Source organism: Leiobunum rupestre, chromosome 1, assembly GCF_980474605.1.
Source record: "Leiobunum rupestre chromosome 1, qqLeiRupe1.1.hap1, whole genome shotgun sequence".
Classification (NCBI taxonomy): Eukaryota; Metazoa; Arthropoda; class Arachnida; order Opiliones; family Sclerosomatidae; genus Leiobunum; species Leiobunum rupestre.
In genome coordinates, this window is record NC_143384.1 from 80,317,474 (window position 1) to 80,333,779 (window position 16,306).

General features: G+C 44.4%; 28 non-coding genes across 28 annotated transcripts; all 28 read right to left on the reverse strand.

Moving 5' to 3' along the window:
* Positions 1-2,258: 2,258 nt before the first annotated feature.
* TRNAN-GUU (transfer RNA asparagine (anticodon GUU)) lies at positions 2,259-2,331 on the reverse strand. The gene has a single exon. It is a non-coding gene; the product is annotated as a tRNA-Asn (tRNA).
* Positions 2,332-2,451: 120 nt separating this feature from the next.
* On the reverse strand, positions 2,452-2,524 carry TRNAN-GUU (transfer RNA asparagine (anticodon GUU)). The gene has a single exon. It is a non-coding gene; the product is annotated as a tRNA-Asn (tRNA).
* A 120-nt stretch (positions 2,525-2,644) lies between these two features.
* Positions 2,645-2,717, reverse strand: TRNAI-GAU (transfer RNA isoleucine (anticodon GAU)). Its single transcript has one exon. It is a non-coding gene; the product is annotated as a tRNA-Ile (tRNA).
* Positions 2,718-3,223: 506 nt separating this feature from the next.
* TRNAN-GUU (transfer RNA asparagine (anticodon GUU)) lies at positions 3,224-3,296 on the reverse strand. The gene has a single exon. It is a non-coding gene; the product is annotated as a tRNA-Asn (tRNA).
* A 109-nt stretch (positions 3,297-3,405) lies between these two features.
* On the reverse strand, positions 3,406-3,478 carry TRNAN-GUU (transfer RNA asparagine (anticodon GUU)). The gene has a single exon. It is a non-coding gene; the product is annotated as a tRNA-Asn (tRNA).
* Positions 3,479-3,598: 120 nt separating this feature from the next.
* Positions 3,599-3,671, reverse strand: TRNAN-GUU (transfer RNA asparagine (anticodon GUU)). The gene has a single exon. It is a non-coding gene; the product is annotated as a tRNA-Asn (tRNA).
* A 699-nt stretch (positions 3,672-4,370) lies between these two features.
* Positions 4,371-4,443, reverse strand: TRNAN-GUU (transfer RNA asparagine (anticodon GUU)). The gene has a single exon. It is a non-coding gene; the product is annotated as a tRNA-Asn (tRNA).
* Positions 4,444-4,563: 120 nt separating this feature from the next.
* Positions 4,564-4,636, reverse strand: TRNAN-GUU (transfer RNA asparagine (anticodon GUU)). Its single transcript has one exon. It is a non-coding gene; the product is annotated as a tRNA-Asn (tRNA).
* A 120-nt stretch (positions 4,637-4,756) lies between these two features.
* TRNAN-GUU (transfer RNA asparagine (anticodon GUU)) lies at positions 4,757-4,829 on the reverse strand. The gene has a single exon. It is a non-coding gene; the product is annotated as a tRNA-Asn (tRNA).
* Positions 4,830-5,721: 892 nt separating this feature from the next.
* Positions 5,722-5,794, reverse strand: TRNAN-GUU (transfer RNA asparagine (anticodon GUU)). Its single transcript has one exon. It is a non-coding gene; the product is annotated as a tRNA-Asn (tRNA).
* Positions 5,795-5,914: 120 nt separating this feature from the next.
* Positions 5,915-5,987, reverse strand: TRNAN-GUU (transfer RNA asparagine (anticodon GUU)). Its single transcript has one exon. It is a non-coding gene; the product is annotated as a tRNA-Asn (tRNA).
* Positions 5,988-6,300: 313 nt separating this feature from the next.
* TRNAN-GUU (transfer RNA asparagine (anticodon GUU)) lies at positions 6,301-6,373 on the reverse strand. Its single transcript has one exon. It is a non-coding gene; the product is annotated as a tRNA-Asn (tRNA).
* A 313-nt stretch (positions 6,374-6,686) lies between these two features.
* On the reverse strand, positions 6,687-6,759 carry TRNAN-GUU (transfer RNA asparagine (anticodon GUU)). Its single transcript has one exon. It is a non-coding gene; the product is annotated as a tRNA-Asn (tRNA).
* A 120-nt stretch (positions 6,760-6,879) lies between these two features.
* On the reverse strand, positions 6,880-6,952 carry TRNAN-GUU (transfer RNA asparagine (anticodon GUU)). The gene has a single exon. It is a non-coding gene; the product is annotated as a tRNA-Asn (tRNA).
* A 312-nt stretch (positions 6,953-7,264) lies between these two features.
* TRNAN-GUU (transfer RNA asparagine (anticodon GUU)) lies at positions 7,265-7,337 on the reverse strand. The gene has a single exon. It is a non-coding gene; the product is annotated as a tRNA-Asn (tRNA).
* Positions 7,338-7,650: 313 nt separating this feature from the next.
* On the reverse strand, positions 7,651-7,723 carry TRNAN-GUU (transfer RNA asparagine (anticodon GUU)). The gene has a single exon. It is a non-coding gene; the product is annotated as a tRNA-Asn (tRNA).
* A 506-nt stretch (positions 7,724-8,229) lies between these two features.
* On the reverse strand, positions 8,230-8,302 carry TRNAN-GUU (transfer RNA asparagine (anticodon GUU)). Its single transcript has one exon. It is a non-coding gene; the product is annotated as a tRNA-Asn (tRNA).
* An 892-nt stretch (positions 8,303-9,194) lies between these two features.
* TRNAN-GUU (transfer RNA asparagine (anticodon GUU)) lies at positions 9,195-9,267 on the reverse strand. Its single transcript has one exon. It is a non-coding gene; the product is annotated as a tRNA-Asn (tRNA).
* A 699-nt stretch (positions 9,268-9,966) lies between these two features.
* TRNAN-GUU (transfer RNA asparagine (anticodon GUU)) lies at positions 9,967-10,039 on the reverse strand. The gene has a single exon. It is a non-coding gene; the product is annotated as a tRNA-Asn (tRNA).
* Positions 10,040-12,279: 2,240 nt separating this feature from the next.
* On the reverse strand, positions 12,280-12,352 carry TRNAN-GUU (transfer RNA asparagine (anticodon GUU)). Its single transcript has one exon. It is a non-coding gene; the product is annotated as a tRNA-Asn (tRNA).
* A 120-nt stretch (positions 12,353-12,472) lies between these two features.
* Positions 12,473-12,545, reverse strand: TRNAN-GUU (transfer RNA asparagine (anticodon GUU)). The gene has a single exon. It is a non-coding gene; the product is annotated as a tRNA-Asn (tRNA).
* Positions 12,546-12,858: 313 nt separating this feature from the next.
* On the reverse strand, positions 12,859-12,931 carry TRNAN-GUU (transfer RNA asparagine (anticodon GUU)). Its single transcript has one exon. It is a non-coding gene; the product is annotated as a tRNA-Asn (tRNA).
* Positions 12,932-13,436: 505 nt separating this feature from the next.
* Positions 13,437-13,509, reverse strand: TRNAN-GUU (transfer RNA asparagine (anticodon GUU)). Its single transcript has one exon. It is a non-coding gene; the product is annotated as a tRNA-Asn (tRNA).
* A 313-nt stretch (positions 13,510-13,822) lies between these two features.
* On the reverse strand, positions 13,823-13,895 carry TRNAN-GUU (transfer RNA asparagine (anticodon GUU)). The gene has a single exon. It is a non-coding gene; the product is annotated as a tRNA-Asn (tRNA).
* Positions 13,896-14,015: 120 nt separating this feature from the next.
* Positions 14,016-14,088, reverse strand: TRNAN-GUU (transfer RNA asparagine (anticodon GUU)). Its single transcript has one exon. It is a non-coding gene; the product is annotated as a tRNA-Asn (tRNA).
* A 506-nt stretch (positions 14,089-14,594) lies between these two features.
* TRNAN-GUU (transfer RNA asparagine (anticodon GUU)) lies at positions 14,595-14,667 on the reverse strand. The gene has a single exon. It is a non-coding gene; the product is annotated as a tRNA-Asn (tRNA).
* A 120-nt stretch (positions 14,668-14,787) lies between these two features.
* Positions 14,788-14,860, reverse strand: TRNAN-GUU (transfer RNA asparagine (anticodon GUU)). Its single transcript has one exon. It is a non-coding gene; the product is annotated as a tRNA-Asn (tRNA).
* An 891-nt stretch (positions 14,861-15,751) lies between these two features.
* On the reverse strand, positions 15,752-15,824 carry TRNAN-GUU (transfer RNA asparagine (anticodon GUU)). The gene has a single exon. It is a non-coding gene; the product is annotated as a tRNA-Asn (tRNA).
* Between the last annotated feature and the right edge of the window lie 482 nt (positions 15,825-16,306).

Below are 16,306 nucleotides of genomic sequence, written 5' to 3' on the forward strand. Positions count from 1 at the left end.
ATTAAACAAGATTAAGTCTTTATAATTTTTTCGTAAAAAAACCACATTAGGCCTTCACAATTTCATTCGTAAAAAATTTCAGGACTTTGTTAACTATAATGCTTACAATGAGTGTCTTATTTGCAGTGTAGCTTGAAGTTATCGTTGGTTCTGTGGTAGAGTGCTCGACTGCCTAACTGAACGGCCCGGGTTCGAAACCTGGGTGACGCATTTGTTTTTAATCAAATGAGAAATCGCTAAATTAGAATTTCTTCGATGCAATAATTTCAATTTCAATTCTATTTCAATTAAACCAAAATTTCGTACTCTATTAAATACGCTTCCGATAAAGCTGAAGGTCTAATTTTCAATAAGGCGTAACAAGTGTCGGTGGTTCTGTGGTAGAACGTCCGCCTGTCAATCAGGAGGTCTCGGGTTCAAATCCCGCCCGATGCGATCGCAAATTGATACTAAGACGAATACCGTGTACAACTGGTGGAAACCCTGCCATTGAACGTTGAGAGGTAGCATTACACTCAGCACTCGGTCCGTCCCAAAGTCATTAAGAAGAAGTTGGAGAGAAAACGCCCATATAAACACAACAGACTCAACATGCACATCCATCAGAACACAAACACAACAAATTCAACACTCACAACCTACGCATAAACATTACAAAAACGTAATACACCAAACCGTCACGACGGTGAGCGAAAAAACACCATCCAACCCAAACCGCAAATGCATCCGTTAACGCTCACCGTCGCACGGTGGTTTTGCCAACCCTTTGAGAAACTGCGTACGCAGTGATTACACTTTGCACCGAAAATGCGAACGCGTTCGCAGTCCTGACAGACAGACACACCCACCCACAGACCCACACACAGACCCACCCACAGACGAACCCACAGACCCACCCACAGACCCACCCACAGACCCACAGAAGACACAGTCGTTGTATAACCCCTCCTAGGGGACTTTGTCCCCTCGGAGAGGTAATAATGTCAAATGTTTTTACATATTCCACTAGTTCTTTCATCTTATTGACATCACGTAGACCATTGATATTAAGAGAAATTACCCGGAGAACCATGAGCGTTTGGAGGTTGGAAGAAAGACGACGACAAAGCAGCTCCCGGAGACGGTGCAGTAGTAGACGGAGGAAGACTCGCGTTCCGAGCTGCCTCGAGCGACGGAAACTGGAACCCAGGCTGGTTGAAAGGTAGTTGACGTTTGGCGGGATCCAAATCTGAACTCGAAGTGGGGAGGGAATGCTTCCCACTGCCCACCGCAACCTTGGAAAGGCGGTTGGCAAAAAGCGAGTCGTCTAAATCAGCATCAGCCATGTCGATGTCACCTTCTGGTTTCCGCTTAGACATATCAGACCCAGCAGGTCGTACATTTGCGGGATCCTCTGTCCTTTGTTCTTTGTCGGCGACTTCATTGCGGGAACCGGAAATATCGCGTCGACGCTCTTCCATCTTTGAGGCGGCAGTACCCTGCCCAGGGCATGACCTGGCCAAATGACCACCATGACCACAGCGACGACAGATATTGTTGGGACAATCTTGATAGAGGTGTCCAGAATGGAGACAACCGTTGCAAACCCGGGTCTGTGCTTCGTGGCGAACGCGATAAACGTTTTCACGACCCATAACATCCAATACCTTTAAACTGTAAGGCAGCGAAGATACACCTTGAGGCAACGTGACGCGAACGTTACACTCCCCGTAGTACAAGCCATCGGACTTTACCCACACGAAAGCGCCTTTAAGTTCACACCCGTAAGCTTCTAGTTTAACGCGAATAGCGTCGTCCGTGACAAACTCCGGCACTTCGAGAAACTTCAAAATAACAGATCGCGCCGATACACTTTCGACCGCCCGTAAAACGCCGCCGACCATCAACCCCGACTTAATACATTCTTCCGCGTCCGCTTCAGTAAAAAAACAAACAAAAAAACCACCTACACCAGGGACAACCGATGAAATAGCATCAGTTCCGAAAACCATTTTAACCGATACTGCAATAATCTCCTTAGTAATACCCGGAGTCAATGACTCGACAACCACAAAGACGCTACGCTTTAGCGCCTCCATAGTGGCGGCCTCCCGAAATCGGGGACAACCGTAAGAAGAAAAATAAAATCCAAACACGAAAAATGAAATAAACGAGACGTATTATTCAAAAATTTATTCGAATTTCTCCTACGTTTCACAACTCAATATTCTTAACAAATAATAATGAAACGGAATGAACGCGAGTAAAACGAGAAGCGTCGCCACCGGATGGACTCGAACCATCAACCTTTCGGTTAACAGCCGAACGCGCTAACCATTGCGCCACGGCGGCTTCGATTCTAGCGGAGACGTATTATTCAAAAATTTATTCGAATTTCTCCTACGTTTCACAACTCAATATTCTTAACAAATAATAATGAAACGGAATGAACGCGAGTAAAACCAGAAGCGTCGCCACCGGATGGACTCGAACCATCAACCTTTCGGTTAACAGCCGAACGCGCTAACCATTGCGCCACGGCGGCTTCGATTCTAGCGGAGACGTATTATTCAAAAATTTATTCGAAATTCTCTTACGTTTCACAACTCACTATTCTTAACAAATAATAATGAAACGGAATGAACGCGAGTAAAACCAGAAGCGTCGCCACCGGATGGACTCTAACCATCAACCTTTCGGTTATCAGCCGAACGCGCTAACCATTGCGCCACGGAGGCTTCGGCTCTGGCGGAGACGTATTATTCAACGATTTATTCTTAATTCTCCTACGTTTCACAACTCACTATTCTTAAGAAATAATAATGAAACGAAATGAACGCGAGTAAAACCAGAAGCGTCGCCACCGGATGGACTCTAACCATCAACCTTTCGGTTAACAGCCGAACGCGCTAACCATTGCGCCACGGAGGCTTCGACTCTGGCGGAGACGTATTATTCAACGATTTATTCTTAATTCTCCTACGTTTCACAACTCACTATTCTTAACAAATAATAATGAAACGGAATGAACGCGAGTAAAACGAGAAGCGTCGCCACCGGATGGACTCGAACCATCAACCTTTCGGTAAACAGCCGAACGCGCTAACCATTGCGCCACGGAGGCTTCGATTCTGGCGGAGACGTATTATTCAAAAAATTATTCGAAATTCTCCTACGTTTCACAACTCACTATTCTTAACAAATAATAATGAAACGGAATGAACGCGAGTAAAACCAGAAACGTCGCCACCGGATGGACTCGAACCATCAACCTTTCGGTTAACAGCCGAACGCGCTAACCATTGCGCCACGGAGGCTTCGATTCTGGCGGAGACGTATTATTCAAAATATTATTCGAAATTCTCCTACGTTTCACAACTCACTATTCTTAACAAATAATAATGAAACGGAATGAACGCGAAGCGTCGCCACCGGATGGACTTGAACCATCAACCTTTCGGTTAACAGCCGAACGCGCTAACCATTGCGCCACGGAGGCTTAGACTCTAGCGGAGACGTATTATTCAACGATTTATTCTTAATTCTCCTACGTTTCACAACTCACTATTCTTAAGAAATAATAATGAAACGGAATGAACGCGAGTAAAACCAGAAGCGTCGCCACCGGATGGACTCGAACCATCAACCTTTCGGTTAACAGCCGAACGCGCTAACCATTGCGCCACGGAGGCTTCGATTCTGGCGGAGACGTATTATTCAACGATTTATTCTTAATTCTCCCACGTTTCACAACTCACTATTCTTAACAAATAAAAATGAAACGGAATGAACGCGAGTAAAACCAGAAGCGTCGCCACCGGATGGACTCGAACCATCAAACTTTCGGTTAACAGCCGAACGCGCTAACCATTGCGCCACGGAGGCTTCGATTCTAGCGGAGACGTATTATTCAACGATTTATTCTTAATTCTCCTACGTTTCACAACTCACTATTCTTAATAAATAATAATGAAACGGAATGAACGCGAGTAAAATCTGAAGCGTCGCCACCGGATGAACTCTAACCATCAACCTTCCGGTTAACAGACGAACGCGCTAACCATTGCGCCACGGAGGCTTCGACTCTAGCTGAGACGTATTATTCAACGATTTATTCTTAATTCTCCTACGTTTCACAACTCACTATTCTTAATAAATAATAATGAAACGGAATGAACGCGAGTAAAATCTGACGCGTCGCCACCGGATGGACTCGAACCATCAACCTTTCGGGTAACAGCCGAAGGCGCTAACCATTGCGCCACGGAGGCTTCGATTTTAGCGGAGACGTATTATTCAAAAATTTATTCGAAATTCTCCTACGTTTCACAACTCACTATTCTTAAGAAATAATAATGAAACGGAATGAACGCGAGTAAAACCAGAAGTGTCGCCACCGGATGGACTCGAACCATCAACCTTTCGGTTAACAGCCGAACGCGCTAACCATTGCGCCACGGAGGCTTCGACTCTGGCGGATACGTATTATTCAACGATTTATTCTTAATTCTCCTACGTTTCACATCTCACTATTCTTAACAAATAATAATGAAACGGAATGAACGCGAGCAAAACGAGAAGCGTCGCCACCGGATGGACTCGAACCATCAACCTTTCGGTTAACAGCCGAACGCGCTAACCATTGCGCCACGGAGGCTTCGGTTCTAGCGGAGACGTATTATTCAAAAATTTATTCGAAATTCTCCTACGTTTCACAAATCACTATTCTTAAGAAATAATAATGAAACGGAATAAACGCGAGTAAAACCAGAAGCGTCGCCACCGGATGGACTCGAACCATCAACCTTTCGGTTAACAGCCGAACGCGCTAACCATTGCGCCACGGAGGCTTCGACTCTGGCGGAGACGTATTATTCAACGATTTATTCTTAATTCTCCTACGTTTCACAACTCACTATTCTTAACAAATAATAATGAAACGGAATGAACGCGAGTAAAACGAGAAGCGTCGCCACCGGATGGACTCGAACCGTCAATCTTTCGGTTAACAGCCGAACGCGCTAACCATTGCGCCACGGAGGCTTCGGTTCTAGCGGAGACGTATTATTCAAAAATTTAATCGAAATTCTCCTACGTTTCACAAATCACTATTCTTAAGAAATAATAATGAAACGGAATAAACGCGAGTAAAACCAGAAGCGTCGCCACCGGATGGACTCGAACCATCAACCTTTCGGTTAACAGCCGAACGCGCTAACCATTGCGCCAAGGAGGCTTCGACTCTGGCGGAGACGTATTATTTAAAAATTTATTCGAAATTGTCTTACGTTTCACAACTCACTATTCTTAACAAATATTAATGAAACGGAATGAACGCGAGTAAAACCAGAAGTGTCGCCACCGGATGGACTCGAACCATCAACCTTTCGGTTAACAGCCGCAAGCGCTAACCATTGCGCCACGGAGGCTTCGACTCTGGCGGAGACGTATTATTCAACGATTTATTCTTAATTCTCCTACGTTTCAAAACTCACTATTCTTAACAAATAATAATGAAACGGAATGAACGCGAGTAAAACCAGAAGCGACGCCACTGGATGGACTCGAACCATCAATCTTTCGGTTAACAGCCGAACGCGCTAACCATTGCGCCACGGAGGCTTCGGTTCTAGCGGAGACGTATTATTTAAAAATTTATTCGAAATTTTCCTACGTTTCACAACTCACTATTCTTAACAAATGATAATGAAACGGAATGAACGCGAGTAAAACGAGAAGCGTCGCCACCGGATGGACTCGAACCATCAACCTTTCGGTTAACAGCCGAACGCGCTAACCATTGCGCCACGGAGGCTTCGATTCTAGCGGAGACGTATTATTCAAAAATTTATTCGAAATTCTCCTACGTTTCACAACTCACTATTCTTAAGAAATAATAATGAAACGGAATGAACGCGAGTAAAACCAGAAGCGTCGCCTCCGGATGGACTCGAACCATCAACCTTTCGGTTAACAGCCGAACGCGCTAACCATTGCGCCACGGAGGCTTCGACTCTGGCGGAGACGTATTATTCAACGATTTATTCTTAATTCTCCTACGTTTCACAACTCACTATTCTTAACAAATAATAATGAAACGGAATGAACGCGAGTAAAACGAGAAGCGTCGCCACCGGATGGACTCGAACCATCAAACTTTCGGTTAACAGCCGAACGCGCTAACCATTGCGCCACGGAGGCTTCGATTCTAGCGGAGACGTATTATTCAACGATTTATTCTTAATTCTCCTACGTTTCACAACTCACTATTCTTAACAAATAATAATGAAACGGAATAAACGCGAGTAAAACGAGAAGCGTCGCCACCGGATGGACTCGAACCATCAACCTTTCGGTTAACAGCCGAACGCGCTAACCATTGCGCCACGGAGGCTTCGACTATGGCGGACACGTATTATTCAACGATTTATTCTTAATTCTCCTACGTTTCACAACTCACTATTCTTAACAAATAATAATGAAACGGAATGAACGCGAGTAAAACCAGAAGCGTCGCCACCGGATGGACTCGAACCATCAAACTTTCGGTTAACAGCCGAACGCGCTAACCATTGCGCCACGGAGGCTTCGATTCTAGCGGAGACGTATTATTCAACGATTTATTCTTAATTCTCCTACGTTTCACAACTCACTATTCTTAACAAATAATAATGAAACGGAATGAACGCGAGTAAAACGAGAAGCGTCGCCACCGGATGGACTCGAACCATCAACCTTTCGGTTAACAGCCGAACGCGCTAACCATTGCGCCACGGAGGCTTCGACTCTGGCGGAGACGTATTATTCAACGATTTATTCTTAATTCTCCTACGTTTCACAACTCACTATTCTTAACAAATAATAATGAAACGGAATGAACGCGAGTAAAACCAGAAGCGTCGCCACCGGATGGACTCGAACCATCAACCTTTCGGTTAACAGCCGAACGCGCTAACCATTGCGCCACGGAGGCTTCGACTCTGGAGGAGACGTATTATTCAACGATTTATTCTTAATTCTCCTACGTTTCACAACTCACTATTCTTAACAAATAATAATGAAACGGAATGAACGCGAGTAAAACCAGAAGCGTCGCCACCGGATGGACTCGAACCATCACCTTTCGGTTAACAGCCAAACGCGCTAACCATTGCGCCACGGAGGCTTCGATTCTAGCGGAGACGTATTATTCAAAAATTTATTCGAAATTCTCCTACGTTTCACAACTTACTATTCTTAAGAAATAATAATGAAACGGAATGAACGCGAGTAAAACCAGAAGCGTCGCCACCGGATGGACTCGAACCATCAACCTTTCGGTTAACAGCCGAACGCGCTAACCATTGCGCCACGGAGGCTTCGACTCTGGCGGAGACGTATTATTCAACGATTTATTCTTAATTCTCCTACGTTTCACAACTCACTATTCTTAACAAATAATAATGAAACGGAATGAACGCGAGTAAAACGAGAAGCGTCGCCACCGGATGGACTCGAACCATCAAACTTTCGGTTAACAGCCGAACGCGCTAACCATTGCGCCACGGAGGCTTCGATTCTAGCGGAGACGTATTATTCAACGATTTATTCTTAATTCTCCTACGTTTCACAACTCACTATTCTTAACAAATAATAATGAAACGGAATGAACGCGAGTAAAACGAGAAGCGTCGCCACCGGATGGACTCGAACCATCAACCTTTCGGTTAACAGCCGAACGCGCTAACCATTGCGCCACGGAGGCTTCGCCTCTGGCGGAGACGTATTATTCAACGATTTATTCTTAATTCTCCTACGTTTCACAACTCACTATTCTTAACAAATAATAATGAAACGGAATGAACGCGAGTAAAACGAGAAGCGTCGCCACCGGATGGACTCGAACCATCAAACTTTCGGTTAACAGCCGAACGCGCTAACCATTGTGCCACGGAGGCTTCGATTCTAGTGGAGACGTATTATTCAAAAATTTATTCGAAATTCTCCTACGTTTCACAACGCACTATTCTTAACAAATAATAATGAAACGGAATGAACGCGAGAAAAACCAGAAGCGTCGCCACCGGATAGACTCGAACCATCAACCTTTCGGTTAACAGCCGAACGCGCTAACCATTGCGCCACGGAGGCTTCGATTCTAGCGGAGACGTATTATTCAAAAATTTATTCGAAATTCTCCTACGTTTCACAACTCACTCATCTTAAGAAATAATAATGAAACGGAATGAACGCGAGAAAAACCAGAAGCGTCGCCACCGGATGGACTCGAACCATCAACCTTTCGGTTAACAGCCGAACGCGCTAACCATTGCGCCACGGAGGCTTCGATTCTAGCGGAGACGTATTATTCAACGATTTATTCTTAATTCTCCTACGTTTCACAACTCACTATTCTTAACAAATAATAATGAAACGGAATGAACGCGAGTAAAACCAGAAGCGACGCCACTGGATGGACTCGAACCATCAATCTTTCGGTTAACAGCCGAACGCGCTAACCATTGCGCCACGGAGGCTTCGATTCTGGCGGAGACGTATTATTCAAAAATTTATTCGAAATTCTCCTACGTTTCACAACTAACTATTCTTAACAAATAATAATGAAACGGAATGAACGCGAGTAAAACGAGAAGCGTCGCCACCGGATGGCCTCGAACCATCAACCTTTCGGTTAACAACCGAACGCCCTAACCATTGCGCCACGGAGGCTTCGACTCTGGCGGAGACGTATTATTCAACGATTTATTCTTCATTCTCCTACGTTTCACAACTCACTATTCTTAACAAATAATAATGAAACGGAATGAACGCGAGTAAAACGAGAAGCGTCACCACCGGATGGACTCGAACCATCAACCTTTCGGTTAACAGCCGAACGCGCTAACCATTGCGCCACGGAGGCTCCGATTCTACTGGAGACGTATTATTCAACGATTTATTTTTAATTCTCCTACGTTTCACAACTCACTATTCTTAATAAATAATAATGAAACGGAATGAACGCGAGTAAAATCTGAAGCGTCGCCACCGGATGAACTAGAACCATCAACCTTTCGGTTAACAGCCGAACGCGCTAACCATTGCGCCACGGAGGCTTCGACTCTAGCGGAGACGTATTATTCAACGATTTATTCTTAATTCTCCTACGTTTCACAACTCACTATTCTTAATAAATAATAATGAAACGGAATGAACGCGAGTAAAATCTGAAGCGTCGCCACCGGATGGACTCGAACCATCAACCTTTCGGTTAACAGCCGAACGCGCTAACCATTGCGCCACGGAGGCTTCGATTCTAGCGGAGACGTATTATTCAAAGATTTATTCGAAATTCTTTTACGTTTCACAACTCACTATTCTTAAGAAATAATAATGAAACGGAATGAACGCGAGTAAAACCAGAAGCGTCGCCACCGGATGGACTCCAACCATCAACCTTTCGGTTAACAGCCGAACGCCCTAACCATTGCGCCACGGAGGCTTCGATTCTAGCGGAGACGTATTATTCAAAGATTTATTCGAAATTCTCCTACGTTTCACAACTCACTATTTTTAAGAAATAATAATGAAACGGAATGAACGCGAGTAAAACCAGAAGGGTCGCCACCGGATGGACTCTAACCATCAACCTTTCGGTTAACAGCCGAATGCGCTAACCATTGCGCCACAGAGGCTTCGACTCTGGCGGAGACGTATTATTCAACGATTTATTCTTAATTCTCCTACGTTTCACAACTCACTATTCTTAACAAATAATAATGAAACGGAATGAACGCGAGTAAAATCTGAAGCGTCGCCACCGGATGATCTAGAACCATCAACCTTTCGGTTAACAGCCGAACGCGCTAACCATTGCGCCACGGAGGCTTTGACTCTAGCGGAGACGTATTATTCAACGATTTATTCTTAATTCTCCTACGTTTCACAACTCACTATTCTTAACAAATAATAATGAAACGGAATGAACGCGAGTAAAACGAGAAGCGTCGCCACCGGATGGACTCGAACCATCAACCTTTCGGTTAACAGCCGAACGCGCTAACCATTGCGCCACGGAGGCTTCGATTCTACCGGAGACGTATTATTCAACGATTTATTTTTAATTCTCCTACGTTTCACAACTCACTATTCTTAATAAATAATAATGAAACGGAATGAACGCGAGTAAAATCTGAAGCGTCGCCACCGGATGAACTAGAACCATCAACCTTTCGTTTAACAGCCGAACGCGCTAACCATTGCGCCACGGAGGCTTCGACTCTAGCGGAGACGTATTATTCAACGATTTATTCTTAATTCTCCTACGTTTCACAACTCACTATTCTTAATAAATAATAATGAAACGGAATGAACGCGAGTAAAATCTGAAGCGTCGCCACCGGATGAACTTGAACCATCAACCTTTCGGTTAACAGACGAACGCGCTAACCATTGCGCCACGGAGGCTTCGACTCTAGCGGAGACGTATTATTCAACGATTTATTCTTAATTCTCCTACGTTTCACAACTCACTATTCTTAATAAATAATAATGAAACGGAATGAACGCGAGTAAAATCTGAAGCGTCGCCACCGGATGAACTCGAACCATCAACCTTTCGGTTAACAGCCGAACGCGCTAACCATTGCGCCACGGAGGCTCCGACTCTAGCTGAGACGTATTATTCAACGATTTATTCTTAATTCTCCTACGTTTCACAACTCACTATTCTTAATAAATAATAATGAAACGGAATGAACGCGAGTAAAATCTGAAGCGTCGCCACCGGATGAACTTGAACCATCAACCTTTCGGTTAACAGCCGAACGCGCTAACCATTGCGCCACGGAGGCTTCGACTCTAGCGGAGACGTATTATTCAACGATTTATTCTTAATTCTCCTACGTTTCACAACTCACTATTCTTAATAAATAATAATGAAACGGAATGAACGCGAGTAAAATCTGAAGCGTCGCCACCGGATGAACTTGAACCATCAACCTTTCGGTTAACAGACGAACGCGCTAACCATTGCGCCACGGAGGCTTCGACTCTAGCGGAGACGTATTATTCAACGATTTATTCTTAATTCTCCTACGTTTCACAACTCACTATTCTTAATAAATAATAATGAAACGGAATGAACGCGAGTAAAATCTGAAGCGTCGCCACCGGATGAACTCGAACCATCAACCTTTCGGTTAACAGCCGAACGCGCTAACCATTGCGCCACGGAGGCTCCGACTCTAGCTGAGACGTATTATTCAACGATTTATTCTTAATTCTCCTACGTTTCACAACTCACTATTCTTAATAAATAATAATGAAACGGAATGAACGCGAGTAAAATCTGAAGCGTCGCCACCGGATGAACTTGAACCATCAACCTTTCGGTTAACAGCCGAACGCGCTTACCATTGCGCCACGGAGGCTTCGACTCTAGCGGAGACGTATTATTCAACGATTTATTCTTAATTCTCCTACGTTTCACAACTCACTATTCTTAACAAATAATAATGAAACGGAATGAACGCGAGTAAAACGAGAAGCGTCGCCACCGGATGGACTCGAACCATCAACCTTTCGGTTAACAGCCGAACGCGCTAACCATTGCGCACGGAGGCTTCGACTCTAGCGGAGACGTATTATTCGAAGATTTATTCTTAATTCTCCTACGTTTCACAACTCACTATTCGTAACAAATAATAATGAAACGGAATGAACGCGAGTAAAACGAGAAGCGTCGCCACCGGATGGACTCGAACCATCAACCTTTCGGTTAACAGCCGAACGCGCTAACCATTGCGCACGGAGGCTTCGATGTGGCCGGGAACGAATATACGACAATTTATTCTTCATTCTTTTACGTTTCACAACTCACTATTCTTAATAAATAATAATGAAACGGAATGAACGCGAGTAAAATCTGAAGCGTCGCCACCGGATGAACTTGAACCATCAACCTTTCGGTTAACAGCCGAACGCGCTAACCATTGCGCCACGGAGGCTTAGACTCTAGCGGAGACGTATTATTCAACGATTTATTCTTAATTCTCCTACGTTTCACAACTCACTATTCTTAATAAATAATAATGAAACGGAATGAACGCGAGTTAAATCTGACGCGTCGCCACGGGATGGACTCGAACCATCAACCTTTCGGGTAACAGCCGAAGGCGCTAACCATTGCGCCACGGAGGCTTCGATTTTAGCGGAGACGTATTATTCAAAAATTTATTCGAAATTCTCCTACGTTTCACAACTCACTATTCTTAAGAAATAATAATGAAACGGAATGAACGCGAGTAAAACCAGAAGTGTCGCCACCGGATGGACTCGAACCATCAACCTTTCGGTTAACAGCCGAACGCGCTAACCATTGCGCCACGGAGGCTTCGACTCTGGCGGATACGTATTATTCAACGATTTATTCTTAATTCTCCTACGTTTCACAACTCACTATTCTTAACAAATAATAATGAAACGGAATGAACGCGAGCAAAACGAGAAGCGTCGCCACCGGATGGACTCGAACCATCAACCTTTCGGTTAACAGCCGAACGCGCTAACCATTGCGCCACGGAGGCTTCGGTTCTAGCGGAGACGTATTATTCAAAAATGTATTCGAAATTCTCCTAGTTTTCACAAATCACTATTCTTAAGAAATAATAATGAAACGGAATAAACGCGAGTAAAACCAGAAGCGTCGCCACCGGATGGACTCGAACCATCAACCTTTCGGTTAACAGCCGAACTAGCTAACCATTGCGCCACGGAGGCTTCGACTCTGGCGGAGACGTATTATTCAACGATTTATTCTTAATTCTCCTACGTTTCACAACTCACTATTCTTAACAAATAATAATGAAACGGAATGAACGCGAGTAAAACGAGAAGCGTCGCCACCGGATGGACTCGAACCATCAACCTTTCGGTTAACAGCCGAACGCGCTAACCATTGCGCCACGGAGGCTTCGGTTCTAGCGGAGACGTATTATTTAAAAATTTATTCGAAATTCTCCTACGTTTCACAACTCACTATTCTTAACAAATATTAATGAAACGGAATGAACGCGAGTAAAACCAGAAGTGTCGCCACCGGATGGACTCGAACCATCAACCTTTCGGTTAACAGCCGCAAGCGCTAACCATTGCGCCACGGAGGCTTCGACTCTGGCGGAGACGTATTATTCAACGATTTATTCTTAATTCTCCTACGTTTCAAAACTCACTATTCTTAACAAATAATAATGAAACGGAATGAACGCGAGTAAAACCAGAAGCGTCGCCACCGGATGGACTCGAACCATCACCTTTCGGTTAACAGCCAAACGCGCTAACCATTGCGCCACGGAGGCTTCGATTCTAGCGGAGACGTATTATTCAAAAATTTATTCGAAATTCTCCTACGTTTCACAACTTACTATTCTTAAGAAATAATAATGAAACGGAATGAACGCGAGTAAAACCAGAAGCGTCGCCACCGGATGGACTCGAACCATCGACCTTTCGGTTAACAGCCGAACGCGCTTACCATTGCGCCACGGAGGCTTCGACTCTGGCGGAGACGTATTATTCAACGATTTATTCTTAATTCTCCTACGTTTCACAACTCACTATTCTTAACAAATAATAATGAAACGGAATGAACGCGAGTAAAACGAGAAGCGTCGCCACCGGATGGACTCGAACCATCAAACTTTCGGTTAACAGCCGAACGCGCTAACCATTGCGCCACGGAGGCTTCGATTCTAGCGGAGACGTATTATTCAACGATTTATTCTTAATTCTCCTACGTTTCACAACTCACTATTCTTAACAAATAATAATGAAACGGAATGAACGCGAGTAAAACGAGAAGCGTCGCCACCGGATGGACTCGAACCATCAACCTTTCGGTTAACAGCCGAACGCGCTAACCATTGCGCCACGGAGGCTTCGACTCTGGCGGAGACGTATTATTCAACGATTTATTCTTAATTCTCCTACGTTTCACAACTCACTATTCTTAACAAATAATAATGAAACGGAATGAACGCGAGTAAAACGAGAAGCGTCGCCACCGGATGGACTCGAACCATCAACCTTTCGGTTAACAGCCGAACGCGCTAACCATTGCGCCACGGAGGCTTCGGTTCTAGCGGAGACGTATTATTTAAAAATTTATTCGAAATTCTCCTACGTTTCACAACTCACTATTCTTAACAAATATTAATGAAACGGAATGAACGCGAGTAAAACCAGAAGTGTCGCCACCGGATGGACTCGAACCATCAACCTTTCGGTTAACAGCCGCAAGCGCTAACCATTGCGCCACGGAGGCTTCGACTCTGGCGGAGACGTATTATTCAACGATTTATTCTTAATTCTCCTACGTTTCAAAACTCACTATTCTTAACAAATAATAATGAAACGGAATGAACGCGAGTAAAACCAGAAGCGACGCCACTGGATGGACTCGAACCATCAATCTTTCGGTTAACAGCCGAACGCGCTAACCATTGCGCCACGGAGGCTTCGGTTCTAGCGGAGACGTATTATTTAAAAATTTATTCGAAATTCTCCTACGTTTCACAACTCACTATTCTTAACAAATGATAATGAAACGGACTGAACGCGAGTAAAACGAGAAGCGTCGCCACCGGATGGACTCGAACCATCAACCTTTCGGTTAACAGCCGAACGCGCTAACCATTGCGCCACGGAGGCTTCGATTCTAGCGGAGACGTATTATTCAAAAATTTATTCGAAATTCTCCTACGTTTCACAACTCACTATTCTTAAGAAATAATAATGAAACGGAATGAACGCGAGTAAAACCAGAAGCGTCGCCGCCGGATGGACTCGAACCATCAACCTTTCGGTTAACAGCCGAACGCGCTAACCATTGCGCCACGGAGGCTTCGACTCTGGCGGAGACGTATTATTCAACGATTTATTCTTAATTCTCCTACGTTTCACAACTCACTATTCTTAACAAATAATAATGAAACGGAATGAACGCGAGTAAAACGAGAAGCGTCGCCACCGGATGGACTCGAACCATCAAACTTTCGGTTAACAGCCGAACGCGCTAACCATTGCGCCACGGAGGCTTCGTTTCTAGCGGAGACGTATTATTCAACGATTTATTCTTAATTCTCCTACGTTTCACAACTCACTATTCTTAACAAATAATAATGAAACGGAATGAACGCGAGTAAAACGAGAAGCGTCGCCACCGGATGGACGCGAACCATCAACTTTTCGGTTAACAGCCGAACGCGCTAACCATTGCGCCACGGAGGCTTCGACTCTGGCGGAGACGTATTATTCAACGATTTATTCTTAATTCTCCTACGTTTCACAACTCACTATTCTTAACAAATAATAATGAAACGGAATGAACGCGAGTAAAACCAGAAGCGTCGCCACCGGATGGACTCGAACCATCAAACTTTCGGTTAACAGCCGAACGCGCTAACCATTGCGCCACGGAGGCTTCGACTCTGGAGGAGACGTATTATTCAACGATTTATTCTTAATTCTCCTACGTTTCACAACTCACTATTCTTAACAAAGAATAATGAAACGGAATGAACGCGAGTAAAACCAGAAGCGTCGCCACCGGATGGACTCGAACCATCACCTTTCGGTTAACAGCCAAACGCGCTAACCATTGCGCCACGGAGGCTTCGATTCTAGCGGAGACGTATTATTCAAAAATTTATTCGAAATTCTCCTACGTTTCACAACTTACTATTCTTAAGAAATAATAATGAAACGGAATGAACGCGAGTAAAACCAGAAGCGTCGCCACCGGATGGACTCGAACCATCGACCTTTCGGTTAACAGCCGAACGCGCTTACCATTGCGCCACGGAGGCTTCGACTCTGGCGGAGACGTATTATTCAACGATTTATTCTTAATTCTCCTACGTTTCACAACTCACTATTCTTAACAAATAATAATGAAACGGAATGAACGCGAGTAAAACGAGAAGCGTCGCCACCGGATGGACTCGAACCATCAAACTTTCGGTTAACAGCCGAACGCGCTAACCATTGCGCCACGGAGGCTTCGATTCTAGCGGAGACGTATTATTCAACGATTTATTCTTAATTCTCCTACGTTTCACAAATCACTATTCTTAAGAAATAATAATGAAACGGCATAAACGCGAGTAAAACGAGAAGCGTCGCCACCGTATGGACTCGAACCATCAACCTTTCGGTTAACAGCCGAACGCGCTAACCATTGCGCCACGGAGGCTTAGGTTCTAGCGGAGACGTATTATTTAAAAATTTATTCGAAATTCTCCTACGTTTCACAACTCACTATTCTTAACAAATATTAATGAAACGGAAT